Source organism: Orbicella franksi, chromosome 7 (assembly GCF_964199315.1).
Source record: "Orbicella franksi chromosome 7, jaOrbFran1.1, whole genome shotgun sequence".
In the NCBI taxonomy this organism is placed as follows: domain Eukaryota; kingdom Metazoa; phylum Cnidaria; class Anthozoa; order Scleractinia; family Merulinidae; genus Orbicella; species Orbicella franksi.
This window is the reverse complement of record NC_138151.1, coordinates 3837468-3844338: the sequence shown is the minus strand read 5'-3', so window position 1 is coordinate 3844338 and position 6871 is coordinate 3837468. Positions and strand designations below refer to the sequence as shown.

General features: G+C 39.1%; 1 pseudogene; it reads right to left on the bottom strand.

Moving 5' to 3' along the window:
- Positions 1 to 1042: 1042 nt before the first annotated feature.
- LOC145493102 (RYamide receptor-like) lies at positions 1043 to 2796 on the bottom strand (annotated as a pseudogene).
- Positions 2797 to 6871: the final 4075 nt, after the last annotated feature.

The following is a 6871-nucleotide window of genomic DNA, read 5'->3' as shown; positions in this document are numbered from 1 at the left end:
AAAAAGAACGGAGTTCGATGGGGCATTTTTCAAAAAAATCAAACTTCTAGTCAATAGTTTTTCTTAATTTTTTCGCTAAACGTAGAAAATCGGTAGAGAAAATGATCCATCAAAAGAAAAATAGGCTTCACCAAACGTCCAAGATCGTTAAATCCAGGTAAGGCCATCTGCCTTATAGGGCGCGCTCGATGCATGACGTGGCATGTGAATTTGTGAGCGCAGTAGGGATGCTCAGAAACAATTAGCTCGAACGTCCTCATCGATGGAACTCTCGCAAAATGTAAGTATGAAGCGTTGATCACAATAAAGTCATTATTTATTATTTATTTATTTTTTTATTTATTTAATCAGGGTTTTATTGACTAGCGCGTACTCTTTCGTTATGCTTAACAAACAACAAAAGGTAAACAATTAAAGGCTTCGAGCCCCATTGAGAACTATATAGAATTAAGAACAGCGAAAATCACCGCAGTGCTTGGGTGTAAAGATAAGCAAAACATTTTCTAACATCGTCACAACTTAGATAATATTCAAGTTTATCACATATCTTGATTAGCCCCTTACCTACTCAGAGCTACCGTACAAGTTATAATGGGATTATTTGACCTCGTTTAATTTTGTGCGTTGTTACTTTTTAACTTTAGACTATAGAGTCTAACTGGATCATAAGTTGAACTAACAGCGATATTACCAGCAATTGATATCGCCTTGAGCCTCATTTATTTCATCTTTATCTGACCGAAATCTGAATTTTAAGGAATCCCTAAGTCAGCGTCCTAACAATTGTCACCCTTTAAGTTCGAAATTACCATCGAACTAGTACTTTGACTGAATATGATGCGAAAAAATTAGGAAGACTACATTAGCGAAGTGTTTAGTTCAATGCATGAGCAAGATTCTAACTACTATTTAATATTTTACAAATCCTGACACTTTTAACCCTAACCCTAACCCTAAACCCTAACCCTAAGTAAAATTTTTTCCGAATTAATTAAAATCGAGATGAAAGCAGTGTTTTGAATTGGTCATGGAATCTCTAATCGTAACTGTCTCCATTACCACACTAATTTAGTGACAAGCGTTAAAATATATGCTTTAAAACAATCTTCTTATTAGGCTACTTTCTGGATTTAACGAACAGCGATACCGCTTGGTCAATAAATCAATCAGTGGGTGGCTCATGTTTCCGTAAGTGTCTTCCTGCCCGTCTATCTGTCTGTCTGTCAATCAGTCAGTCGTCCATCAGTCATTCAGCCAACCATCCAACCAGCTAGTCAGTCTGCCTTCCTGCTTGCGCACACCAATCCGTTTGTCTGTCTGTCTGTATGTCTGTATGTCTGTCCGCCTGTCTGCCTGTCTATCTGTCAGGCAATCAGTCAGTCAGCCAGTCATTCAGCAAACTAGCCATTCAGCCAGTAAGTCTGCGTGCCTGCCTGCGAGTCTGTCTTTCCATCGGTCGGTCGGTTGCTACGTCGGCTGGCCTGTCTGTTTGCTCGCCACAAACTGGTTAAAGGCGAGTGTCCCACTCAAGGTTGCTTGTTTCTCCACTGGCACGATGTCGTCTTTGACGCGGAGTATATCCAGCATCAACAGCCGCCTTGGAACGGCCTTGCTGAGTTGTCCCCCTGCAGAGAATTCGATAAAACTCGCGGCGATAATTGCCTGAGAATATCACATAAAGAATTGGATTAATAGCGCTGTTACAATAACCAAACCATGGGATGACAAAACGGACTTTCATCGGAATTTCGAACAAAAGGGTTTGCTCGTAAATTCTTATCATCTCCAGAGCTTGAAACGGAAGCCACGAGAGAGCGAAAATGACAGCCACTGTTATCAACATTGTAGTCGCGCGTCTGCTCGAGTCCTGGACTTTTTTGTGTGCTGTCGGATTTTGATGTCCTGGGAGCTTTCTGTTGCAAAGACGTAACCCAGCCAGAGAGTAGACTAAGGCGATGATTATCAGTGGAATGACGTAAGCAGTAACAAAAAGGGCTGTGATGTAGACTTTTGGTGGCATGGTTTCTGGCCAGTACTCGTCGCAAATCATACCATCCCCTCCCTCCAGCTGTATATTCTTGGTGGCTATCATAAGTGGAAGCATTAACGCCAGCGCTCCTAGCCACGTCATGGCGATCGCGAAACGTACAACGTTTCGAGTCATTATTTTTTTCATGGGAAATAGGATGGCAAAACTGCGATCGAGGGAAATCGCCACTAGACTGAACACTGAGGCTGCCAGGGATCCCACCTGAGCAGCGTGAAGGAACTTGCATAACACAGTACCCATGAACGTGCCAAACCATTTATTCAACACGTAGGGCCATTTGAGTATGTACGGGATATCTATGGTCATGAGAAGATCGGCAAAGGCCATGTTGGCGATGAGAGTGTTTGTTGAGCTGCGCATGTGGTTTACTGTGAAGACGATGTAAATCACCAGAGTATTACCGATCATTGCCAGGATAAAAACAATGACGGCAAGGATTGTGACTCCGATCTGAATGTTGCGCGGGAACTGGAATCCCTCAGGAGGCGCTTCTGTAGAGTTACTCGTCATGTTAGCAGGCATGGAATATCCTATTGATGAACAGAATTATCATTATTATTTTGGTGGCCCTTTTGGATAAAGATACAGGCTTTTGGGCAAATTATACGGTTGTAACCGAATTGGTATGCCATTTTTTTAAATTTAACGTTTCTTCCAATAACCTCAGCAAAAGTTCGTTCCAGTTCACTCTTTTTATTTTTTTATTATAGTCACTCCCATGTGGTCACTTGACCCAAATGGCTACTTTTTCCTTCCAAAAACAAAAGATTATTTATTTTGAATATAAAATACCTAAAAATGATAAGCCTTTGGACTCTGCCAAAGTTAAGAACTGATTATGCTCTGATTTTCTATCCTCGCGTGAGAGAGTTGAGACTGAAATAAATTTGAATGTAAGCAAGTGTAAAGCCCTGGTCAAACGGACTCGCAAGTAGTCGCAAGAAGCCACAAGTTGAACTTGCGTAGAGACTTGCGTTGGGTGGCCAAACGGACTCGCAAGTTTCCTCGCAAGTATACGCAGGTCGCAAAACCCATTTCAAGGCAGACATATCCTGTATTTTATTGGCTAATAATAGGTTAAGGTGGCCGAACACCGTTTTCGCGCGCGCACAAGGATTGCAAAAAACAAACATGGTGTCAATATAGCGATCGTTTTATTTACTCAACACCCGCACTATCTGTGTTATTTTTCTCTATAATTGAACGCAGTGCATTGATGGCTTGAGTCTTTTATTACAAAGATACGTTAGAAAAGGTAACGATGAAAAGAACCCAGCAATTCTCAGCTTTTTCTTTGTTACCGAAAGAACCCAGTTAAATGCAGTGCATGCGTAGTAAGTCAAAAGTTGCGATTGAATGAAAAATTGTTCTCTCGGAAATACGCCTATTTCTCGAGAACCACTCATTAGAATTTCACGAAATTTGGCAGAAAAATACTTTAGGAAATAAGTAACTGGAGTATTGAAAATAACTGAACTTTAACAAAGGAAATTCTAGATATTCCAGTCAACGTTAAACAAGAGATAATTAAAGATCTCTGATAAATTATTAGCAAAATGGTGTTAACTTGAGAGAATCGTTACAAGCTTGTTGCATGCAAATTATAAAGAAAATCTAATGACTAGAGTTTCCTCAAATAAACAAAACCGATTTTAAAGGCCTGTTTATATTTATTCACGTTGCCATGGCAACGGCACATACGTCAGCTTAACCATAAAAAAACCAAAGTTTGTGTTGTCGACTTGCTTGCTGCCATTTTTGGCGACCGAGGGATCAAGGGTTTTAGAGAAAAAGGTGAATGAAACACGGGTATTAAAAACTGTGTTCAGCCACCTTAAATGGACGTCACTCAACTTGCGTTGACCTGGGTTGGGTGACCAAACGGTGAAAAATTTGCGTCGACTTGCGTGCAAATTTGATCTCGACTAAAGTAAGCACAAGTCATTGCAAGTCAACGCAAGTGCGCGCAAGGCCTGGCCAAACGGAGTCGCAAGTAGACGCAAGTTGAGAACTTGCGTCTACTTGCGAGTCCGTTTGACCAGGGCTTTACTATGGGTAACCGTTCTTATGGAGCAATATGTCATAATAGTTGCTGTATTATTTGCACTATTTGGTTATTTATTTACACAGTATTCCCAATTAGCGCAACAGTGCTAAATATGTCCGACACATTTTTAATATCTCATGATATTTCGAGTCATTTTCTGGTTACCTCTAAATTAAAGGAGATCTCAAAATAATAAGTTCTTAAGATACAATAACACCAAACTTGTAATAAAACCCAAAAAGTTCGAAAAATTTATGAGTGTTTATTTACCCTAAATTCACGAGAAAAATCATGCAATTACTTGCTGATAATATACATGCAATTTAATTTCAACTTTCTGCACTCAATTTCAACGCTTTGCACTCAACTTTCTGCACTGTTTGGTTTTAATTGACGCGCTCTTAGCCAATCAGCATGCCGATATTATCAATGTCATTATTAGTGGTGTAATATTTGCTGCTCTCGTGCAACCAGCTTCCATTTCAGCGCAATTTGAGTGCGATAGTTTATTATTAAGTGTGATAAAACGAACAGATAATGTAGTTTGTATCAGAGTATGTATACCCGCTTTGTTTTTTCTCGTAATTAGTTTGAAACCACAAGCTTTATCACGTTGAAATTTCGACCGATTTGCATTCAAATCCTTGTCAAAAGTCGCAGCAGGTTTACAAGCACGAATTTGAGTTGGAAATCTAGGCGAGACAAAATTGAGTGGAAATTATGACAAACACTGCGCCAAAAATCGCTTGAAAGAATGGGTACTTTAACGAGTTTATGAGAACGTGGTTGAAGATATCGTTGGGTCTCCTCGTGATAGAAAATAAGCAGAATGCTCCAAGCAATAAAATTTGGCACAAAGAGAACACAAAGAGGAAACACTTGTATGCAAATATGATTCGCTATGAATGATTTGGTAGATTTCCTGTGGTGTCTTCAGTAGAAAGTTTAGATATTTACCGGCATAAAATTAACCAATTTAGGAATTTACAGTTGAAGCGCAGTGTGTTCCCTCATGACTCAAATTAACAAAAACAAACCCAAGAAGTTTCAGTACAGAATACTAAGTGGTGATAGACCTCTTGACAGATTGTCAGTTAACCTGAGTCACACTGGCTAACCACATCTATTTAATAAAAGAAGCTTTAAGACAACACATTTGACACAACGATCAGTTCAACTCCATAGTCTGAAACATGTTACTTACGTGTCAGAAAAAAGAAGCGTGTTTATCAGGTATGTAATCCCAGGTGATGTTGTTGAAGACTAATAAAACACTCACAGTCTGTTAACAATCTGTATCTACAGAAATAAGCTATCTCCAAAGTCCTTTCGACCTTGTGAAGATTTCACTTGAAGAGATTTTCGCAAAACCTATGGTTTATTCCCTTTTATAAATAAAATTAGGAAAACAAGTCGCTGGCATTTTCCCTACTGACTGGTAAAATGGCAGATGGCAAAGCTGTTCTGATCCGATCTGTACTTACCTGGATTTACCGTTGCATTCATACTCGCCCACCGTACAAAAACACACTATGCACGAATTCAGCTGCGGTGGATAAATGTTCCTGTCTACGAGAAAGGGTGGGTATATCTTATGAAATAAATAATTCAGAAAGATTTGTGCTCCAAAAGAAGACTAAAATATGAGAGCAGATGGTTTGCTCGTAAATTCAGTTTTAATTTTGTTCGGAGCCAATCAAAGGCAGAACATGCCTCGTTTTGTTGTTGTCCTGTGTTTCATCTCCAGCCTTGTTTTGACCAGTTATGGCTCGGCATGCAGTCAAAACCTTTTCCTAGCTATTCATCCCTTCCATTTTGCTCGTAGTCAAAGACTTAAATTTAAATGCAATTATTTTTCACACAGCTAAACTATAGTTAGAATTAAAATAAGGGAACTGGAAGAAAGGTAAGGTATAAAGTGATTTTTGGTAGTTGACAATTGAAGTTAGATACTTTTCGTTGTAATTCATGCTAAGTCTTTTCAGCTGACATATATATTAACATGTGACCATTGTAGTGTTACGATTACTTTCTGTTTCAATTTGCAGTTAACAGTTTCCGCAGGAAGCTCTATTCACTAGACAATCTGTGGGACTCTTAGTTCACAGACCAGTTTTCTATGGCAAATGAAATTTGACTACGATTAACAAATAAAGAAGTCTCGACTGTGCTCTGTTCTGTTCAGTAAAGCACGCAGGAAACGGTAGAGCACGAAAGACATTTAGGGGGAAATACGAGACGTTTCTTTATTTGATTTGATTTCCCTACACATTCAGCTAATATTTGCAAACCAAACTTTATTTTTCAAACAATGAAAAGTTGCGCAATCTCAGAAGGCACGCTAAAATAGGCCAATCACAATCCTTGTTAGAACCGGTTCAAATAAATTGATTGGCTAACGAGACAACAGCTGTCAATCACAAACTGGACTTCAGATAAACTTTCGAGTTTCGAGTGGCTTTCGAGATAAGATAAGATAAATATAAGATAAACATAAGATAAGAACTTTTTTAACGTAATAGAAGAGAAGAACGATCTCTTGAAAGTTCGCATTTTAGTTTTATTTAAGAATAAGGATCAAAACGTACGTTTCTTGCCTTTTGGAATCCGGCCGCATTGTGGCTCATGAAAACATGCACTTTTCCAATGGAGATTATCAAGTCTACGAAGTCAAAGCTTGTGAATGAAAATGCAAAATGCTCAGCTGTATTTGAAAGGAGCCACAGTTATTTACGGCTCGCAGCAAGATTACAGGAACTAGCGTCAAAGTTGGA